This window comes from Lepisosteus oculatus, chromosome 19 (genome assembly GCF_040954835.1).
Source record: "Lepisosteus oculatus isolate fLepOcu1 chromosome 19, fLepOcu1.hap2, whole genome shotgun sequence".
Classification (NCBI taxonomy): Eukaryota; Metazoa; Chordata; class Actinopteri; order Semionotiformes; family Lepisosteidae; genus Lepisosteus; species Lepisosteus oculatus.
The window spans coordinates 5448664-5471505 of NC_090714.1; the positions used below are offsets into that span (position 1 = coordinate 5448664).

General features: G+C 42.5%; 3 long non-coding RNA genes across 8 annotated transcripts in view; 2 read left to right on the forward strand and 1 right to left on the reverse strand.

Moving 5' to 3' along the window:
* LOC107079061 (uncharacterized) overlaps positions 1-22842 on the reverse strand; it is an 85842-nt gene that overhangs the window by 44502 nt on the left and 18498 nt on the right. For 4 of the 5 annotated variants that reach the window (XR_011182575.1, XR_011182576.1, XR_011182578.1 and 1 more), the window contains one exon: positions 21848-22268. This is a non-coding gene — a long non-coding RNA (uncharacterized lncRNA). Of the gene's footprint in view, positions 1-5242; positions 5328-21847; positions 22269-22842 lie in introns of those variants that run through there. The other variant, XR_011182579.1, reaches the window with a different exon arrangement.
* On the forward strand, positions 7333-8318 carry LOC107079060 (uncharacterized). Of its 2 annotated transcripts, none has more exons than XR_011182652.1 (3): positions 7333-7410; positions 7686-7768; positions 8101-8318. It is a non-coding gene; the product is annotated as an uncharacterized lncRNA (long non-coding RNA). The 2 variants fall into 2 exon arrangements; XR_001480052.2 differs by having other exon boundaries at positions 8104-8318.
* LOC138224326 (uncharacterized) lies at positions 20032-21128 on the forward strand. The gene is made up of 2 exons (XR_011182786.1): positions 20032-20384; positions 20846-21128. It is a non-coding gene; the product is annotated as an uncharacterized lncRNA (long non-coding RNA).

Sequence of the window (22842 nt, forward strand, 5' to 3'; positions counted from 1 at the left end):
TTAGTTGCAGTAATACAGTGTGGACTAGTTTGACATGAACCAAGTGAAACATGAAAGGATGTCATGGTGAAGTGTATTTATGTTCTTTACACAAAGAGTTGTGGGAGAGTGGCACAGGCATTCCAGCCTTTTTGTTGGAAGCAACAGCCTCTTTACTTTTGAGCAATGGCTCTTTGAGACTATCCAATCAAACTGAAATCAGTAACCAAAAGGGTTACATGGATCAAATACTGTCCTCTCATTTGAACTTTTTCGTGTTCTTGTAACTTATAACATGAACACATCAGCTGCATGACAAACTAGAAGTAGAAAGGTGGTACATTGAGTGCATGATAAACGTTTACACATGAAAAATCTGACTTCTTGGTGCAGAGTTAAGATAGATCAGGTTATAGAACAGTAATTGTCCTACAAAGAACTTTAGACCCCACAGCTCGCCTACGTATTCCGACATGATTTCATTCACATCATGCTGCTTTCAGATTACTCTGTGATTACTCAGTAGGCTATGGGAAAGATTTTGAAACTTGTAACTCATGGGGGCTTCTGTAAACATGCTCGATTTCTTTAACAAGTTTCCAGGTGGAGCCAAGAAAAAAAGCAACCTGAACCGTCAGTCTGTAGCCACGCCCACCCGCATGACATCTCTCGCAGGCCACGCCCCGCGCACCTGTACGCCAGCTTCTGCTGGAGAGAGTGGAGCTGAGTGCGTTTGTTCCGCGTCTTTTGTGATTATTTTTATTTTTCCTTTGTTTGAATGTAGATACAATTTGACTCATGTAATTATGTAGTCTAAACCTTACATGAGAAAAGGGTAAAACACGTATTTTCGTTGGAAGCAAAGTAGCATTTTTAATGCGTCTTTGTTCACAAATTTAAGCATGTGCATTCATCCAAACTTCCGTTTGGAAAGGACTTTGAAAAGCAGCTTTGTAAAGATTTTCGTTATTTTCCAGAGTTTTGTTGTGTGATTATGCTCTTATATTCATGTTAAAATTGTCGCTTGCAACTAACCTTTTAATTGGCTTTGCATTGTAAATTCGACTTTTTGGTGTTTTCAGTTTAGTGTCTTCGGGAAGGATTAGATTCGCACTAAATATTGGGAGTTTAAACGTAAGTACAAATATTTTATTCATTTCTTTACAAGTATCTCATTAAGAGATATTTTGCGCTATCTGCCCTGGTGAAAACGCTGTTTGCTACTCAGAAACCTTGGTTTCAATGATCTTTTAATAATCGTCTAAATACTTGTGTTCTTGTGTTTTCAGTTTGCTGTCTTCGGGCAGGACATGCTTGGCTCAGCTACTGGAATTACCGATGTAAGTATAAACCTTTTTATTCGTTTACACGTATCATTGTGAAGTATCTCCCGAGAATTGTTGTTGGAAATATGATACACCGCGTTGAAACAAGACTCAGACTTGGAGATACCAGTTTCTCCCGGGCAGAAACCGTTTTGATCCGACAACATTGTAGGCTTGCTGTTTATAAACTACGATCAATTTCGTTTTTTATGCGTCTAATAGAATATTTCGAAACCGCTTTGGCTTTCGAATTGCATCACAACAATTAAAAGAACGGAGCCTATAAAGATATGGATGAATAATTTGTGTTGACTAAATTGTTTCAGAAAAAGAATGCTAGTCTGCAGTCGACACCCCGTAGCTGTATTGTGCTTTGGGTATTCACACTTGAAATGTAACTTCTTCAATACCCTCTTTGAACAGGAGCATTTTCAGTTACACCAGACTAAGCGCTTTATTCTTGTAAATATTCGGAACATGCCAGTCAATACAGAAGCTCGGTCTAACTAGCTGGGATCATTTCGAGATTGTTTGTAACCGAAAGTTAATACTGATTTCCGTTTTTTTACAGGAATTGCAATGAAGTTCCAGTCTTCATTCAGGTCGCTGCCTCGACAGAAGCCTCGGAGAAACAGTAACGTGCTGTGTGTTTCTGTGTTTTTGCTTGTAGTAGCGTGCAAATGTTTTCTTACTCTGTTGACTTGTAAAAGCTGTTATTGTTAATATAGCCGTGCTTTGACACTTTGTAATTGAAATGCATGTTCATTTTCACTTCGAAGCTTCTGCATCCGACGTATTGTAATGCTTTGTTTTGTATGCCATTTTCGCTCAATAAATGGTTGATTGAACCTTGATTTTGTTCTTTCATTTTTTTGTGCAGAGTTCTGTACCCGCTTGGCCCTGAAAATCCCCGATGGTGGTGAGTTTTTTGGCGGAGAGATTTTGCTAACAGTTTGTGGCCGCAAGGGGGCCCCCCTATCGCTTTTTGACTTGAAAAGGTCAAAGGCTACCCCCTTTTTAAGCGTGTCCAGATTTTCCCGCCAAAAAACTTAGTATCTGGGGTTTCTCTCGGGGTGTGGTAGCAATCAAGCCGAGCCTCGCCCACCCCCCCTCATTGGAGAGGGGTAGGCGGGGGCTGGCTGATTGACCGCAGCTCTAGCCAGGCCCACTCGCTCCCGGCAGGAGAGGATGGCAGGTTGGTGGTGGCTTTGGTCCCTGCAGGGAGGCAGGTCTCCTGGGGTGTGGACTTAGAAAACTGTCAGTTGCAAGCTGTGACTGATGGGCTGAGTCCGCCCTGGGTGCCTCCTCTCTCTCGGGCCGAGGCCATCTCCAGCCTGCCTTCCCCTCCCCCCAGGGCTAGACCCACGCTCCCTCCTAGGGACCCTATTCCCCCCCAGACTATCTAAAAAGGCGGGCGTCCTCGCACTTTTCCAGGTCAGTGCGATGGGTGGCGCACGCTGCAAGACAACCCTTCACACCTTCGAAAATACAGGACAATGCGTACAATGCAGACAATTAAATGAGTTTTTATTGCAAAATTCACAGCATATACAAAAGCAGCAGTCAACAGAAAACATGCAGGTCAAGAATGAAATACAGCACTGAATCAGGACATTACAGATCAAGCAACTGGTAACAAAAATCAAATGTAACAAAAAGCACGCATTGTCGAGAATTAATTGCTGGAGATCGTCGGAGCGCAGAGAACCAGGAGCCGCAGCACATACAATAGCAGCAGTCAGCAGGAAACATGCAGCTTAACAATAACATAAATCGGTATACAAAGGGTACACTACAGATCAAGCCACTGGTAACAAATACAGCACTGCATCGGGACATTACAGATCAAGCCACCGGTAACAAAAATCAAATGTAAGAAGCAGCACAGATTGTCGAGAAGAACTTGCCAACGCTCGTCGAGTTGCTGGAGTGGAGCTGGAGAGGAGATCGCCGGAGCGCACAGAACGAGCCGCAGAACTGTAGGCAAAAGAAAAAGGATCAAGTTAACGGGATATCGGACTTGTAGAATCGATTCACTTGAAGTTCTGAAGTCTTTTAACTGATAGTTATAGAAACATGCTCAGATTCTATAACAAACCAATAGGCAACTTCAGGAACAAAATCAGATACACCCCAATCCCACTACTTCAGGATATCGGACTGGCAGAAACGAATCACTTGAAGTTCTTAAATCTTTTAACTTCTTAAATACGCTACCTCAATAAAGAAATATATAAAAAAACTCAAATTAAACCAATACATCTCAGTCCTACGAGTCCAATATTTAGAAAATACGTTCAGCCACATAGAAATCCAATGCTACTTGTCAATAAGACCAGGTAACACAGCGTGTATAATATTCGAATAAACGGCTTTAAAAACCATCGATAAAATGTGTTGGCATTATCTATCTTTACATAATGAATTCAAAAGATGAATAAATGTATCATAAAAAAGAACCAGCGCCTTAGAGTTTACTCCACAAAAGCAGAATGAAACAAAAAGTTATCAAGTTGGTATAAAACTGTTCTTTTGTTAAAATGCTTGGAAATACGTGTTGTTTTACACAAATAATGTTAGCGGAATGTAGAAATACAACTTACCTTGGAAAAAACACTTTCATAAGTGGAGGTCCGTTCTTGAAATCCTTTTGTCTCCTGGAGAAATAAAGAAAAACTTACGAATTAGTCAATTTCATCTTTACAACACTTGATCATTTCTGAGCGGTAAGCGTTATTATAGCCCGAATCCGAAAAGCAGAGATTAAACAGCTACTGACTTTATACAGCAAATGTTTGAAAATAAATTACAGAATTTTTTCGTTAAAGGAAACAGAGTTAGAGATACCATATCTTAAATAAAACATGCTTACATGAAAGGCAGTATAAAAACGCTGGATCCAGATCTTTAAAACTTCGAGAGCACGCTCAAACGGACAAAAGACTCTTTCGGCGTCCTAAAACACAAATTAAAGTGAAACAAACGCAAATAACAAAAGTTGCAACGACAATACATTTTTGTCTAACTTTTCTCAAAGTGAAATTTGATTTTTTCAATTTAAAATAAGAAAATTAGAAATAAAACGCAAACGCACCTCACGCCGCAGAAACTCGCCCCGCCGCCATCTTACCGGGCGCACCTGTGGAGCGCAGAGAACCAGGAGCCGCAGAACTGAAGGCAAAAGAAAAAGGATCAAGTTAAGATATCGGATTAGGAGAATCGAATCACTTGACGTTCCGAAGTCTCAACGATTTAAATATGTTGCCCCTATAAACAAATACACAAACACGCTCATGTCAAATTGTCTAAAAAAGCAATAGGAAACTTCAAGAGAAATCACAGATACATCCCAGTCCCACGACTCCAGGATTTAGAGAACACATTCAGCCATATAGAAAAATCATTTTTGAAATGTTACTTTATACATTCAAGATCAAGTACCACTTATGGCGTGTACCATATTAGACTTAACTCCCCGCATTGAAAAGCATCGTGGAAATGTTTGTATTATCCATCTTTATCCAATGGATTCAATAGATGAATAAAAGAACCAGCGTTTCGAGTTTCTTTTTCGATGCAAGAAAAGCACAATAAAACGAAAAGAAGTTATATTGTACTAGTCAGCACGTGTTTTATCGAGTTACACAAGTATAACATTAAAACGTATAGGTAGGAATATAACGTACCTTGGGAAAACACGTTCTTAGCCGGAGGCCCGTTCTTGAAATGCTTTTGTCACCTGAAGAAATAAAAAACATACGAATTAGTAAATGTAATCTTTGCAATATTTGATAATTTCGGAGCAGAAAGCGTTATTACATCCGAATCCGAAAAGGAGAGAATACACAGCTATTGACTTTAGGAAGTAAATGTTTGAAGATAAACTACAGCTTTTTTTTGTTAAAAGAAACAGACCTTATCTTACAAAACATACTTACATGAAAGGTAGTATAAGAACGCTGAATGCAGAGATTTAAAACTTCGAGAGCACGCTCAAACAGACAGGACACTCATTTCGGCGTCCTAAAACACAAATTAAACAAGAACAAACGCAATTAACAAAAGTTGCAACAATAAGACATTTTCGTCTACCTTTCCTCAAAGTGAAATTTGAGTTTTTGTATTTAAAATAAGAAAATTAGAAATAAAACGCAAACGCACCTCACGCTGCAGAAACTCGCCCCGCCGCCATCTTGCCGGGCGCACCTGTGGAACAGGTGGACGGGGCGTGTCCGCTGAGGAAGGTCACTCTGGGGGCGGGCTCGGCTCCTGAATGACAGCTGTGCACTCGGTTACAAGGGCTCAACACTGACGTTACTGAAGCTAAATAGAAACTTGAACTCACCAAATCATAAATTTAGTATTTAAAGGCTAAGGATTTTCAGAGAACCCAATACAGTGACATTCCCCTACAAAACTGTTCGCCGGACTCATTTATCTTCCGGCCAGCTGGTCGAATCAAGAGAAATGTGCTGGAGAGAGACCCCTGTTGCTCCTAGTTAGGACTGCACCTCTCTCTCACTGCTAGTGCCACACCTGTCCTGCAGGTGTCTCAGTGGTATAAGGAGCTGCTTTTTCGAATTGAATTCCGATCTATGCATTTATAAAGGTCTTAAACCCCCCATTTTCCCTGTTTTGGAAGGCCCCGAAAATGGAGCCCCCCAAAACGGCCGGCGTGGTAGAGAACAGCCTCCTTTACAAACTCACCCCGACAGCATGAGAGCTTCACCCGGGGATTAGGTCTCAGACCGGGGATTAGGTCTCAGACTGACGGGGAGGCTCGGGGCTCGACTTCAACTCACAAGACTCTCCGGGAGTCGATCTGCTCTCTGAACTTTAGAAGTGTCCGATTGTTCAGCCCGCGGAGCCACCAGGCCGGCCACGCAGAATACCGGCCATGTACATCTCTTATTCAGACTAAAGCCAAGTCATTGCTCCGAGACGAGGCAGTTCCACCTGTTTGCTCTCTCATCAAGCATTATTTTTTTAAACAAAATGTATTTAATGATTCTAAAGACAACTTAAAAAAAAACTACATGGACGATTAAATCGGTCTATATGTTTTGTACTCCAGCTGGTGTCCGGGCAGAATATCCCTATAGTTCCTTAAAAACAGCAGGTGTCACGACATAATATATTTATATTTCCATGGGCGTTTGACGAGGTTCCACATAGAAGTTTAAAGATGAAAGATTTACAAATCAAAAGCAATGGATGTAAATAGAAAGTGAACTGGTGTGTGCATAGAAAACAGAATAGTGACAAGGATGTAATAAAATAAGTTTTGCAATCAATGGAGCATCACATCGCTCCTTATTATTACTGTTAGAGACGCTATTACTTCATATACCATAATATGTGAAAATTATTGTAGTCAAATGCACAGAGTGCAGGTGGTGAAAGTGTTGTTTATGAATATCAGACCGCTGGCAATGAAGTAGTGGAAACAGAGTTTTATATTAACTGATACTGTAAGTGTCTCGAAAAGATGCAAATTCATTTTGATTACTTTAAAAAGTCATTAAAAGTCTATATCGTGTTCTACACTGTATACACGGGTTCTACAGTGAAAAGGGAACCACGGTCAATGAGTGACGTGCAGAACAGTAATCACAGTACAGTAATCACAGGTGAGACTGACTGTCAAACACTAACAGTATAATTCTTACTCCTTGACCCAAAGCTAAAAGACGGAATTCTGAAACACTGTTTCTGGCGCAAGGGTGTCGCTAACTTGTAACCTTCTACTATTGATGATAGATGGGGATGGATATAGTATTTTGAATTAAACTGAACACAAATCGTAAATCCTCAATTAAAGTTTCGATAAGGTTATTTCATCAGCGGTTCAGTTAAAAGTATGGAACGGGATTGACTCCAGTTACTTGTGTCGGAAAGACTGAGGGATCCATGTCAACTCCAGGATCCAGTCCGTGTTTTAGACATGTCTAATTAATTAACAGTCCACAGTTAGGTGTGATCAATCTTTATCCGCCTTCAATTAGTGTCCTTTTAAAATGGTTCTGGCAGGAGGATTGCGTCTTTGTCCTTAAATGGCGGCTTTGCAGCGACAGGAAAATACTCCCGGGATGTTTTGCTTTATTTGGTAAGCAGAATGTCGGTCAAATTTGCTTCATATGTGGATGGGAACAGTTCAAAACGAAACGAGAGAAGGCATCATAATAATTAAGAAGGCGGACAGTAAATGGTTTTGAAAGAGACGTTGAATTCAAACTGAACCAGTAACTTTCGTATCTTTTTCAACAGGCGAAATAGAACGGATTATTGTTACTATTTAAAATGGCTACCTGTATTTTTAATGCTTTCTCGGGTCTGTTGGTGTTTCAGCAGGTGTCTTATTCACTAGTTTCTCCTCTTCAGCTTCCCAGACTTCCTGTCCTCTACAACAGCCTGACTGCCGAAGCGCAGAGCTCCCGTGTGGCGTGAAATCGGACAGATGAGCGGTCAGTTCGAAGGCGAGACTCCAACCGGTCTGCACTCTGCTTACAGAGCCTCTTGCTTTCGGGTTTAAAGAGACCTTTGTGTTCGTAGTCGGAGAAATCCCAGGACCAATGGACTTTTCTCAGTATGGTAAAGCAATAGAATGTGATGAAGAAACCCACAGCTGCGCTCACTTAATCTGAGGGTGGGGGAAATATGGTTGCGCTCTGTTGAACACCTCCCTGCGAATAAATAGGTTATTTTAAAAAACAGGTGCTACCTTTGTATTGGCTTTGGCGAGAGGCCAGAACTTGCGCCTATATGTATTAGAAACGCTTTTTCTCCCCTGTTCAAGCAGCAGCAGTTGATCCCGGAGACCAGCCGCACTCACCTCGCGGTCCCGGGTGGCCACCGTCTCTCCGGCCGGCTGTCCTGACTGGAGCGTTTCCTCTCCTGGGGCTCCAGACTGCGGGCCGCCGGAGCGTCTGGATAACAGCCGGTCGTGTTACACCTGTACTGTTTCTATTTCGATTTTTGCAATAAATTAGTCTTTGGATTGTTTCTTAAACCAAACTGTTTGGGTATCTTGGATCACTTCATGTTGGAAGTGAGCCTCCTGTTTCTTTAATGAGCCTGCATCTGTCTCCTTTACCCTTTCAGGCTGCTCAGAGTGCCACTCAGTCATGAATTTAAGGTGCTTTATCTTCATCCATGGTAGCTGTTGCACAAGCTTCTTCCCTGCACTTTGCCTGTAAAACTCAAGCTGTTGCTTGAATGTACACAAAGGCATGTAGCCTGTGGCCAAGCAACTGCTTGATTGCACAACTGATGTTGGTAAAATAATTCTGTAGAGGCATTTGCTTAATGTCATAGCTCTTTAAGTGAATATTGCTCTTGCCCAACCTGCTTCTGGCAATAAGAAGGATCTGGAAGAGTAGCTCTACCCCGGGCAGGTTCAGCTCAGAGCCTAGTCCTGCTTGCAGCTTGACTCCTGAGACCCAGAAGGGACAAGAGACTCCATTGTTAAGTGAACGCGTTTTGTGTAGAAATATTCAGTGTGTCATTAGCAGGGATTTGAGAGAGAATGTAAAGCCATCAAAGAGGTTTAATGTGCTTTCCTGTGGCTGAGAACACCATGAAAGAACAGTGATCACAGCACTGTACGAGAAGAGCACACTGTCCTCTGAAAGAGCACTAGATGGTTAATTATCACCTGTCTTGTGCTATAATGCACACACCCACAATCTGCTTCACAACACAACAGCTCTGAACACCATTCCGCATTTAAATAGGCATTTTGGGTGTGGGTTCAAGAATATAAGCAATTTAACTGCTAAAGATTAAGATACACATATTTAAAGGAAGAAAAACTTAAACATTTAACTGTTAGTGACAGAAAAAATAAACATTCTGAACATTCAAGGGATTAATTTTTAATCTGCATGAAGCAGAATTAAACTATTTACTGTTTACTACTATAGGACAAATACGTATCAAATGTTAATCAATCTTAATGTCTATCCTGGTCTTTGAGAGATCTGTCTAGTCCCCACAGCATAGATATAATGAAACTGGAAGTTTACTCAGAAAAAGACATTTCAGGAGGAAAACCATTCTTTGTTTGCTTACAAAGTTAGTTTACATTTCCTTTTTTTTCACAAAACAAAACACGAAACATTAAACTATCCACTCATTCCTTGAAAAACAAGAGACATGAAGAGATACAACTTTCAACATTTGTTACTCCAGGTGCAAAGCTGTTACTGAAAACAGAGAATGTGTATAAAATGATCACTCTGTTGTTTTCATAACAATTCCAACATTTTCATAACAATCTTTCTTAGAATTTGGGATGTGACATATTTTAAACCCCTGAAAGACAAAATCCTACATCAAAACTCCCTCTTAATGACGTAAGAACCTGCTGTTCAGAATGACCTCTCATGCAGGTGAGGCTGCAGACTGTGCTGAGTGTCCAGGTGGTCCTCATGATCCCCCCAGCTCAAGAACGCAGGGGAAAGGCCTGTGATCATCAGCACTGTTGAGAGTTAAATAATATAGAAATACAATCAGTCTTCTACTAACAAATATGAAAACAGATTTTACTGTGACATGGCTACTTACTGTAGAAGCAAAACTGCTATGAAACCATTTCATGTCTGTTTCATGTACAGTAATTGATATTGAAAATCATGAGCCTAAAAATCGGTCCTAACAATGTGCCCAACATCCATCTGTAGTACTCAGTTTCTGGCCTTCACCTGACTAGTTTTACTCTGCTCCTATATACATACAGATACACACATTTAAGTGCAGTGATAAACAGAATTCCCACAGTTCAAAGCAACTCATGACAGGTATTCTGTAGAATTGGGTTGTCAGCAGCAGGGAGGGACAGTTGCTCAAGCCCAGAGGAAAATAGAATCAATACAAAGCCTATTGTTCAATCATTATCTATGATTCATTATATAGCTGTATGTAAAATGTTGTCTTAAATAACTGTAATATAAATCAATTAAAGCTGTCTATAATAATAGCACAAGTGTCAGTGATGGGTTTCTGCTAGGATGACATGGCTCTCAAATCATACCATTCATGTCCATAACAAGATTTGATCTCAACTAGAGCTGCATCAGGTAAGGCTGGAAGTGACATGCTTAGTACAAGTCCAGGAGCATGTAAAATTACCTTTCAGCAATCGTGAAGCTCAGGTGTAACTTCACGAGTTTGAGGTGAAATGACCTGTCTGAGCGCTGTAGGGCCCAGGATATTTTAAGTTCACTCCAAGAGTCTCTGTACTGGGGCTTTGGTATGGACATTATGGGCCACAGGGAACAGTGCCACCTAAGACCTTTAGCTCTGTAATATCCTCCAGCAGCTGCACTGATGAAGTACTGCTCACCCAACAGGAGCCCAGGACACTTCACCCACAGGAGAGCCCTTCCTCCAGCCTCAGGGGTGACAGACCAGCTGGAGGAGTGAGAACAGGCCGAGAGCGAATTCAACAGGAGTCTCCAGGAGGCCAGACTCTTGCTGTGAAAATAGGAAAGTGAAAGTAATGTCAGGCTTTCTATTTAAAATAAAAAAGCTAAATCTCAGATTGAAACACGTCGCTCTTAGGTAATAAGTATTCCATGTAAACTAAATGAAAGTGTGATGCCGCGGGGTTTCAAGGAATCTGTAAGGTTGATCAGTAGATGGAACCCAAGACCAGAACACACCTGAGGCAAATAGCAGTTAAAAACAGGTCTACCCTGATAAAATAAAACAAACAAACACAGAGCGACTTGTCTCCAAAACATCCTGCCAAACAGATAATGTAGCCATATGAAAAAATACATTTCTTCTCAAAGGAAGAAAAATCTGTCCAATTTCTCCCTCAAAAATAGATCCAATCATGCCTTCTTACCCGTACAAACCTCCCTTCTTGAATTCAAAAAGTAATTATGTGTGTTATTTTATCTTTCCCTTTTTTTCCATCCACTTTCAGTTTTTAACTAGAGTTATGCAAATGTGCAGATGTCTTCCACAAACTCAGAACTGTATATATGTCCAGTGACTTTTGGAATAATTTATAAAATACAGGACTAAGCTCTTCATGACTTGTTCATTTTTGCAAAGTATTGCCTTCCAGATTTTGCAGGCACATTCATTTACGAGTCCTTAAAACACAAAAAACACACACTCCACTTGTTTAGATGTTACAGTAAAGGGAGACACACCAGTGGGGCCAATCACATTGTTAAAAATAGGTTCTCCTAGTTCTCTACTCTCGAACAGAGCAAAAAAAATTCAGTTCATTTACATAGTGGGGTGTGTGCTCAAGCCAGCTCCCATTTCTAAGGGGCACCTGGCCAATCATGGTTTAGATACTACGCCACGCCTCCTGTACATTATTTCTATTCATTACTTTCTCCACCTTGGAATTATAATCTCTTTTATCATGTTTCAATTCTTCCTATATATTCCTCTGAATCACTTTCCCCTCTGAATCTATTATAGGTTTGAATTCCTGCTCTTTCTTTTTGGATTAGATCAGATCATCATGTCAGTGGTTTGATATGAACTTAAGGCGTTCTTAATGTTACCATAACAGGGATCTAATGGCCTAGAACCTCTTGTGTAGCCTTTTACAAACTGATAATCATTAGGGAGAACTGACTTAAGCAAACAGCCATTGAAATCTCCCAAATGAATTTCTGAGGCAGTTTTATTATCGACATCAGGAGAAATCTACAGCAGAGTTGCAAACGCCTGCCCAAACTCCCATGGCAGGTAGCGAGGTCATAAAGAAACAGAAAGGAGTCCCCGATCTAGTGAGTTAAAGGCATGTCAGATCAAAAGGTCTGTTTTTTACTTTTTTATCTTATACTATCTGCTCTTGATTATTTCTTTACCTTTTTCTTTTTTCTAATTTTCTCTTCTACCCCTGCCCTTTCTTTGTTTTGCTATGGTTTAGTTACATACAAAGTCTTTGTTTTCCTGTTGTCTTCCAGCACGTTCTCTATGTTCTTTTCCAAATGGGAAATCACATACTCACCATATCCAGTCAGCTGTAGTTTGTATGCAGCTTGGCTTCAGTTTCTACTCTCTGTCATCTCTGAGTTTGATTTATATGGCCTGCAGGTATGAGCGCTGCTCTGTCTTGTTCCACTTCGATCATTATTGCGGTGTTTTATGTTGCAGTACTTCAGTTTCGCCATCTTAATGAGATCAAAAGTCTCAGAGATGCCTCCTCTTATTGACCAATAATAAAGCTTGCAATAGAAACAGCTTCTCAGTATACAAACAGCTTACCAATAGGAGATAGAGGTACTCAAGCCACCAGTTGACAGAGTGTGGCTCTGGGTTCTAAACGTTGCCAATAAAAACTCCTCAGCTCTTCAGTCAGGAAGCAGATCTGGAAAAAGAAAACATAGTATTAGTACCTTGTAGCCTGATCTCACATTAGGCAAGTCTGAGCTTGCTCAAGACCAGTACAGAAGCTGGAATCCAGACTGTTGCTGCAAGTGGGGTTTGGGGTTGGAGAGAACTGTAGTAGGTGCTCTTCCATCTTACCCCTTGCTCTAAGAGGTTCAGTCATTAGGATGATGTTTAAGGTCTATAAAGATTAAAGTGTAGGGATGTTACCCTGGAGTCCTCGCTAAATTCCTGGCTAAACCTAGGCTTGTTTTCCATTAATTTAATTTCTCTTTTCCTCTAACTGGGAGAGGGCCTGTTGGTGCATGTCACCAGTTACTGCTGCATTTTCACGATGGATAAAGTGAATCCCTGCCAATATGTCAAACACCACCTACAAAAGAGGACTCAGCCTTGTGTGGTAGTGAAATAACTGCAGTAGGATGAAACCCTTCTTAACACAAGAGACTAAGATTCCGCAATGTAAAAGGTACAGCGCTGCTTGCACAGTCTATTTCAGAGACATGTCTGCATATATGACACTAATGCAAGCTTTGTGGAATTCCCTGCTTACTGTATTAACATTACATGCCTGCCCCTACAATGCCAAAGTAGTCATTCAAAATAGCTAAGGAAGAATGGTAACTGTGCCATGTACCCAGATTAAATAAATCAACTCTCAGTGCAATTTAGTAACAGAACCCTATATGCTCTAGATTAAATGGAGCATCTCTCAACCACATTTTGGGGGGAGGCTGAGTGCTGCAGGTTCTCTTTTTACCTATTAGAAGACCATTTAATGACTTGGACTAAGCATCCAGCTGATGTAAAATTCTAAAGGAGTCACAACAAAATGAGGACCCTTTAAGGAGCTCCTATCAGTGAGTGATCAATTTATGTAACTGCATTCTCTCTCCACTCCCACCCAGTGGTCCTAGGTAAATAGTGGAGGACATGTAAAGCCACTTCCATTGGTGTTTCAGGATGAGGTCTGTGCAGTTGCACAGATTAAGTAGGCAGAGACTTGCATTACAGGTGTGTCAACTGAAGTTCCTGGGTTAGTGCCAGGTGCCATTTGTCCCTTTAAGACTGACCAGTACATGAGAAGATACAGCAGTTTCCCTCCACATTGCATTGTAGCCCAATGAAAGCTACCCCTGAAGGTACTGATCTTCAGTCCAATAGAGCATCAGGGTCTATACAGTGGCACCACAGAGGACAGAGTTAACAGCTGTACACACACACGACTTCCAGTGACACCTTGACTTTATTGTACAGACATGACACAGATGTTACAAGAGCAGGCTCAAGGACATGACAGAAGGTCAGAGGAGCCCTATACAAACCACAGATCTTGGCTCCACATCACAGATGTGGTGCTGAGGATCTCCCATTGCTATTGGAGAACTCCAGTTGCTCCAATCTTCCCAGGAAGGAATAAAAAGCATCACAGCACACCTCTCCATTCTTCCCCCATGGTGATCAAAGGGGCTCTTTCAGAAGTGGGGGGGGGGGGGGAAAACATCTTGTGAAAGGAAAGACCACACACTGGACACTCATACCCAGGCCAGTCACACATTGGACTCCCAAGCATGGAGAGCATGCTCAACCTCATCCAGATCATTACCGTCATTGAAGGTCAGTTTCCATCACTGTCCAGTGGAGATACTGCTGTGAGGAAGCAGCCTTTAGCAAAAATGGATTGGATTGTTTGGCTGATGCTTTTATCCAGAGTAGCATCATTTTCTATTCATTTCAACAGCTGAGCCAAGTACTGCAGTGCCCTACCTGGAAGTTCAGTGGAGGGATCTCTCCCCACTGGCTGTGCAGCAGGGTCAAGCTGGGTTTCTGCATCCCAAAGTCAGTAGCATACTGGGCCCTTCCCAATTCAGCTGTCCTTGTCCCCGGTCCCTTGGAATGGGGTTCTTGTGACTAGGGAAGAGATTCCATAAGAGCATGCTGCCAAGACATACAGGAAAGATCAATGCAATGTACATCCCCAGGAAGACTCAATTGTGCAGAGTGTCAGTCCTGTGCTGAAGGACCTACTGCCTCCAGAGGGGGTACAGAAGTACAGCCAGCTAACCCTCATCTAGAAAATACAGAAAGACGAATGTGGACAAGCTCAGCTTGGTTTTGCATACGACACCCTGAACATCTCCTGGTCAGTGTTGCAATGCTAATTTCCTCCACAGCTCTAACTCACCCCAACATAGCTGACCCATGAGCTGGCACACACATCCTAGCATATGTGGCTGCCCCTACTGGACAGCATCACTTACTGCATTTCCAAACCACAGCTCAGCTTGTCAAGTCCCACAGAGGATCAACTGGCTTCAGGAACAGTTCTGGTTGAATGTTCCAAACCAGTGACATCTTGCTCTTCTCACCAAACAAACCCCACTACTCCAAAGCCACAGGAGCATGGGCAAAACTCACACTGAATAATTCTCATGTTCCTCTTCAATTCAAAGCACAACATAAACACTTTCCTCCCAAACTTCACTTTTATAAGCCTCTTTGTCAATTACAGGGGCTGGGCTAATTCCATGGGAACCTATCCCCAAAGCCCTACAATCCTCATGTGGAATGCCCAGGTGTGTCCAGCTCGATAGTGCACACCTGCTTCCAGATCCCTGTCGGCTCAGAAGCCATCTTGGCTCAGAGAAACACCACAGCCTGGGCTTGAGCCAAAATGCAAGGTGCCTACAGAAGCCTTCTAGGGACAGTGCAACATTGCTTTAATCCATTTTCCTTGAACGTTATTAGTTCCTAAACATTTCACCATAACTCAATCAGTTTCAGAAATCGTTTAGTAGAAAAAGATAATGATTTCGTAATGGTTTATATATATTCCTTTTACATATACAGATTTGTGATGAACTCTTAAACCACTTCTGCATCCCTACCCAGTATTCTTCCTCTTCCTCCGTCAGAACACTTGTCCATGTCTGTTACATGCCTCGATGCCTCCACGACCTCGTGGATCACTGACTACCTGACAGGCAGACCACAGTCTGTGAGACTTCAGAACTGTGTGTCTGAACAGGTAGTGAGTAACACAGGGGCACCTCAAGTTCTTTCTCCATTCCTCTTCACCCTCTATACTTCGGACTTTAAGTACAACTCAAAGTCATGCCACCTGCAGAAGTTCTCAGATGACTCTGCAATTGTGGGATGTATCAAGGGTGGGCAGGAGGAGGAGTACAGAGGACTGGTCAGCAGCTTTGTGGAGTGGTGTGGGCTGAACCACTTGGAACTAAATGTAACAAAGACAAAGGAACTGGTGGTAGATTTCAGGAGGAAAAAGGTCAAACCTACTCCTGTCTACATCAATGGGAGTGGCGTGGAGATGGTGGACTCGTACAAGTACCTGGGAGTGCACATCGACGATAGACTGGAATGGTCTAAGAACATCGAGGCCATCTATAAGAAGGGACAGAGCTGACTTTACTTCTTGAGGAGGCTCAGGTCCTTCAATGTGTGTGGTAAGATGCTACACATGTTCTATCAGTCGGTGGTAGCGCGTGCCATTTTCTACGCAGTGGTGTGCTGGGGCTCTGGGATTAGAGCAGTGGATTCCAAAAGGCTGACCAAGCTCATCAGGAGAGCAAGCTCTGTCATTGGGTCTGACCTGGACCCCTTGGAGGTAGTGGCTGAGAGGAGAATGATGTCCAAACTAGAGGCCATCATGGACAACTTCTCCCATCCCCTCTATGACAGGCTTGCAGGAATGAAGAGCACGTTCAGCAATAGACTGATTCATCCACGGTGCGACAGGGAGCGCTACAGGAGGTCATTCTTGCCTTCTGCCATAAGACAGTACAACGCATCCACCTTGCGTCTTGGCAGAGGCAACATCGACAGTGACCTGTTTCTGGACTAAATGCATCTACACATCTACTGCTACATCTGTTCTCTTTCTTTTTCTTTTTCTTTTTCCCGTTTACAACCATTTTTTGTGCAATATATGCCAGGGACCTGTGCAATACATTTATATTTATATCTATAGCTACATCTATATTTATATTCATATGTGTGATACGATTTTCTGTGTACTGTTCTGTTCTAGTTTGTTCTTGTGTGTCCGGACTGTGAGTAACTCTTGTATTGTATTGTATGTATTGTACTATTATTATATAATTCGTTACACTGTGGCTGTGTTGTTTGTGTTAAGCTGCTGTTGCACTGCAATTTCCCTCACAGAATCAATAAAGTATCTATCAAATCTATTTATCTACGATTGGAATAGTGTTCTCAGCTGAGGAATCGCAAAGGAGAGAGTCGGTGCTGCAGACCCATTACAAAACCCTGCTTTGCTAATAGAGTCTCTTGTATTTAAAAAATAAAAATTATTGTTGAGAGTGTTGAAATTTGAGGTAGCTAAGGAGATTGGGGGATAATATTGAGACATAGATTATGCAATCAGTGTTTTGATGCCCTGTATTGGCTGATGATTTTAACAGTTTTTCCCAGTTGAACAGCTTCCTTCCCTTTGCACTGAGAAGTGGTCTGGTGGTTTGGTAAGCAGGCACTTAACCTTAAACTAGCAGGGTGACTTTTTGAATCACCAGTAGAGTCTGAAATAACATTTTCTTTGTGTTTGCTTAAGGTTTTGGCTTCTCCTCATGTACTCAAAGAAGCCCAGCGCCTATCAGTTTTCAGATTAATCCCTTGATTTCTGTAAATCCCTTCTTCCCCTAAAAATAATTGTTTCGGACACAACCCATTATGAATGAACTGCTCTTACTGCTTCTACCAGTTTGAACACTTCAGGAATGGGAGATGGACCATGAACATCTTCCTCAAAAATGGTCACATATCCCCTCTCAGAAGGGCCAAAAACTCGCAAGACATGTCTTGTTAGTATAAATCCTACCAGAGGAGCATTTACATAAACTAACACAGAGGTGTGAAGATATATAACCCTCATTTTCTCCTAGATTCACTGGATTGTTTATGGCACATGTGTTGTTAGATCCACTTATAACAACTCAGGTCTGTCTCCTTACAGCCAAAGCTCACTCCTTGTCACCCAGAGCCAGTATCCAGATGGATACTGCACTTACTTGCTCACAGACCTTGGCCACTAACTTTCTCTTTGCTGCTTGTTTGACACCAAGCAGCCCCAGGCCTCTCCAAAGTGACTGTCCCACAAAACCTCTACAGCCAGCTTCAGCTGGGAGACTCCATACTCTCCATCCATTTCTCTGACACATTCAGGGATGAGGGACTGATATTGCCTGAGTTTTCGCTCATGTGCCTCCTCTACCCTTATTACTTACCACATTTTTAATGACCACAGAGAGTCAGGACCTCGGTTTTATGTCTCATCCGAAGGGCGGCGCGTGTTTACAGTATAGTGTCCCCGTCACTATACTGGGGCATTAGAACCCACATGGACCGCAGGGTGAGCGCCCCCTGCTGGCCCCACTAGCACCTCTTCCAGCAGCAACCTTGGCTTTTCCCAGGAGGTCTCCCATCCAGGTACTGACCAGGCTTCTTGGCCAGGAATGAGAGTGAGAGGGAGCTAAAGCTCCAGTGAGGGTGGAGATAGTTCGCAGTGGTGACTGGGCACAGGAAAGGTCCACTGGAAGCTGTGTGTGCACAGCCTAGGACACGAGAGGGAGTCACTGAGGGGCTGTGTGGTTCTAACATGAGTGTGTCAAGTCTCAGCCCGACAGTGAGGAGCTGGAGACTGGGTGTAATGAGCTGAGTCTGAGTGTGAGAGTGAGACTCTGGAGACTCTGGTTTGTGTGAGACCCGGCCCGGAGGTGTCAGGAGATGATGTCAGGGGCTGGAGGAGGACCTGGAAGCCCGAGGGCTGGTCATGAGAGGACCAGTGGCTACAGGGGGGAGAAGGAGGCTCCTGGAGGGGTGGCGAGGAGCAGGGAGGCTCCTGGAGAGACTGAGATGTGTCATTGAGGTGCAAGGAAGGTCTGGAGGAGTAGCAGCCTCGGTCGTTGCTGAGTCGGCCTGCCAGTAAGGCAAAGAAGGCGATAGAGCAGGTCTGGTCAAACTGGATTGATCGAGTCGAGGGCGATCCGCTGCTTCTCCCTGACAAGGACTAGCCAGAGGGTGAGAGCTGGAGGTGAAGCTATTTGAGCTCAGGACACCACGAGTGAAGAACTCAGCGATGTGAGGGACCTAGGGCTTGATTTCAGAGGAGATCAGAGAGGACAGAGACATCAGCGAATTGTAGACTCTGAGCCTGAGTTGTCCATAGTGGCAGCCACTATCCTCATAGCCTCACACACCTCTTTGCACTCAGCCAGCTTTCCTTGACTGAGTTCTTCCTCCCTGTTGCTTTCACCAGCTTCTAGAGTCTCCACCTGAGCCTCTCGCAGTACTTGGGAGTCTTTTCCTGGACACCATTTGCCTGTGGCGCTGATCCTGCTCTAGACCTTCTTAGGAAATTGTTCATCTCCTGCCAGGTAGGCTCCAACTCTTCAAAAGCACTGGTGGGTCTGTCTGGTTTAGCGAGTGAAGCCATCGTCTCCAGCTCCTCCTGGTCTCTGGGGTCACTATGGGTTCTTACAAATATTCTTCCACCTCCTCTTTTGTAAACTCCAGCTTTCCTGATCTTTTATCCATTTGTAATGCTTAGGGTTAAGGATTAAGGATTAGCAAAAGGGTTGCACTGAGGTTGAGAAATTTTAATTTATTAGAATGTAATACTGCATGTACTTCAGTCCAGTAGTGTTGAAAATCATTCTAATGAGTTAAGTAGCTACTGCAGTTAACCAGTTGAAAAAATAAGTTGCAGTAATACAGTGTGGACTTCTTTGACATGAACCATGTGAAACGTGAAAGGATGTCATGGGGAAGTGTATTTATAAGTTCTTTACACAAAGAGTTGTGGGAGAGTGGCACAGGCAAACCAGCCATTTTGTTTAAACCAACAGCCTCTTTACTTTTGAGTAATCTGACTTCTTGTTGCAGAGTTTAGGTAGATCAGGTTATAGAACAGTAAGTGTCTCAGTAGTCTATGGGGACAAAAAACGAATTTGGAACTTGTAACTCACGGGGGCTTCTGTAAACAGGCACGATTTCTTTAACAAGTTCCCAGGTGGAGTCAGAAAAAAAGCAACCGGAACCGTCAGTCTGTAACCACGCCCACCTGCATGACATCCCTCGCAGGCCACGCCCCGCGCACCTGTGCGCCAGGTTCTGCGGGAGAGAAGGGAGCTGAGTGCGTTTGTTCCGCGTCTTTTATGATTATTTCTTATTTTCCTTTATTTGAATGTATATTAAATTTAACTCGTTTAATTATGTTGTCTTAACGTAGCAGATGAAAGGGGTAATATACGAATTTTCTTTGGGAGCTAAATAGCATTTTACCGGCATTTTTACATTTTTTAGTTTCCAACGCCTCACTTATTTTTAAAAAGCAACTTGTTGTCACAGACAACGTGTATTCCTTTTACATCAAAGGAAACCTCTGTTATATCAGAATGAAAATGTCGCTTATCCGTATTTTAATCTTTATAAAAAACCTGGTGAACTTTGTTCATAAAACCACGCGTGTGCATTTATCCAAACAAACAGTCGCCTACCTAGAATTTAAGGGTTTTTTTTTTCATTATTTTTCAGAGTGGGTCTAGAGATTATGTTCTTATATTCGCTCGGTAAATTAGCTTTGCAGCTAATGAGTTTTAGTTTCAATGGTTGTTTTCAATGGGGGTTTTCAGTTTAGTGTCTTTGGGCTGGACATGACTCGCACTTAATGGAAGAATAAACGTAAGTATAAGCATTTTATTAATTTCTTTACATCTGTCTTCTATCATATATATTGTGCGCTATCTGCTCTGATGAAAACATCGTTTTCAACTAAGAAAACGTAGTTTAAAGTATCTTTCAATGATCTAAATACTTGTGTTCTTGTGTTTCCAGTTTGGTATCTTTGGACAGGACAAGAACTTCTAAAGATGTGGATTGGTTATTTGTGTGTTAAATACGTTGTTGCAGAAAAAGAATATGCTAATCAAAATGGAAATTATATTTCTAATCTACACGCTGTAGCTGTATTGTGTTTCGGTCTTCACACTTCAAATGTAACTGCTTCTATACCTTGTTGAACACGAACATTCTCTGTTGCACCAGGCTAATCGCTTTATTACTGTATCTTTTGAACTAGCTAGGATAATTTAGAGATCCTGTTTTTAACCGAAAGTTAATTCTGTTTTCTGTTTTTTTTACAGGAATTGCAACGAAGTTCCAGTCTTCATTCCGGTCTCTGCCTCGACAGAAGCCTCGGAGAAACAGTAACGTGCTGTTTGTTTCTGTGTTTTTCCTTGTAGTAGCGTGCAAATGTTTTCTTACTCTTTTGACTTGTAAAAGCTGTTATTGTTAATATAGCCGTGCTTTGACACTTTGTAATTGAAATGCATGTTCATTTTCACTTCGAAGCCTGTGCATCCGACGTATTGTAATGCTTTGTTTTGTATGCCATTTTCGCTCAATAAATTGTTGATTGAACCTTGATTTTGTTCTTTGATTTCTTGTGCAGAGTTCTGTACCCCCTTGGCCCTGAAAAACCCCGGTGTTGGTGAGTTTTTTGGCGGAGAGATTTTGCTAACAGTTTGTGGCCGCAAGGGGGCCCCCTATCGCTTTTTGACTTGAAAAGGTCAAAGGCTACCCCCTTTTTAAGCGTGTCCAGATTTTCCCGCCAAAAAACTTAGTATCTGGGGTTTCTCTCGGGGTGTGGTAGCAATCAAGCCGAGCCTCGCCCACCCCCCCTCATTGGAGAGGGGTAGGCGGGGGCTGGCTGATTGACCGCAGCTCTAGCCAGGCCCACTCGCTCCCGGCAGGAGAGGATGGCAGGTTGGTGGTGGCTTTGGTCCCTGCAGGGAGGCAGGTCTCCTGGGGTGTGGACTTAGAAAACTGTCAGTTGCAAGCTGTGACTGATGGGCTGAGTCCGCCCTGGGTGCCTCCTCTCTCTCGGGCCGAGGCCATCTCCAGCCTGCCTTCCCCTCCTGCTGGGAGTGAGGGGGCTTGGCTAGAGCTATCCTCCCTTCTCCTCCCCTCAGGGATAGACCCACGCTCCCTCCTAGGGACCCTATTCCCCCCCCAGACTATCTAAAAAGGCGGGCGTCCTCGCACTTTTCCAGGTCAGTGCGATGGGTTGTCGCCTTGCGGTGCGTGGCGCACGCGCAAGACAACCCTTCGCACCTTCGAAAATACAGGACAATGCAGACAATGCAGACAATGAAATTAGTTTTTATTGCAAAATTCACAGCATATACAAAAGCAGCAGTCAACAGAAAACATGCAGGTCAAGAATGAAATACAGCACTGAATCAGGACATTACAGATCAAGCAACTGGTAACAAAAATCAAATGTAACAAAAAGCACGCATTGTCGAGAATTAATTGCTGGAGATCGTCGGAGCGCAGAGAACCAGGAGCCGCAGCACATACAATAGCAACAGTCAACAGGAAACATGCAGGTTAACAATAACATAAATCGGTATACAAAGAGTACACTACAGATCAAGCCACTGGTAACAAAAATCAAATGTAAGAAGCAGCACAGATTGTCGAGAAGAACTTGCCAACGCTCGTCGAGTTGCTGGAGTGGAGCTGGAGAGGAGATCGCCGGAGCGCAGAGAACGAGCCGCAGAACTGTAGACAAAAGAAAAAGGATCAAGTTGACGGGATATCGGACTTGTAGAATCGATTCACTTGAAGTGATAGTTGAACTTGATAGTTATAGAAACATGCTCAGATTCTATAACAAACCAATAGGCAACTTTAGGAACAAAATCAGATACATCCCAATCCCACTACTTCAGGATATCGGACTTGCAGAAACGATTCACTTGAAGTTCTTAAGTCTTTTAACTTAAATACGCTACCTAAATAAAGAAATATAAAAAAACAATACATCTCAGTCCTACGAGTCCAATATTTAGAAAATACGTTCAGCCACATAGAAATCCAATGCTACTTGTCAATAAGACCAGGTAACACAGCGTGTATAATATTCGAATAAACTGCTTTAAAAACCATCGATAAAATGTGTTGGCATTATCTATCTTTACATAATGAATTCAAAAGATGAATAAATGTATCATAAAAAAGAACCAGCGCCTTAGAGTTTACTCCACAAAAGCAGAATGAAACAAAAAGTTATCAAGTTGGTATAAAACTGTTCTTTTGTTAAAATGCTGGGAAATACGTGTTGTTTTACACAATT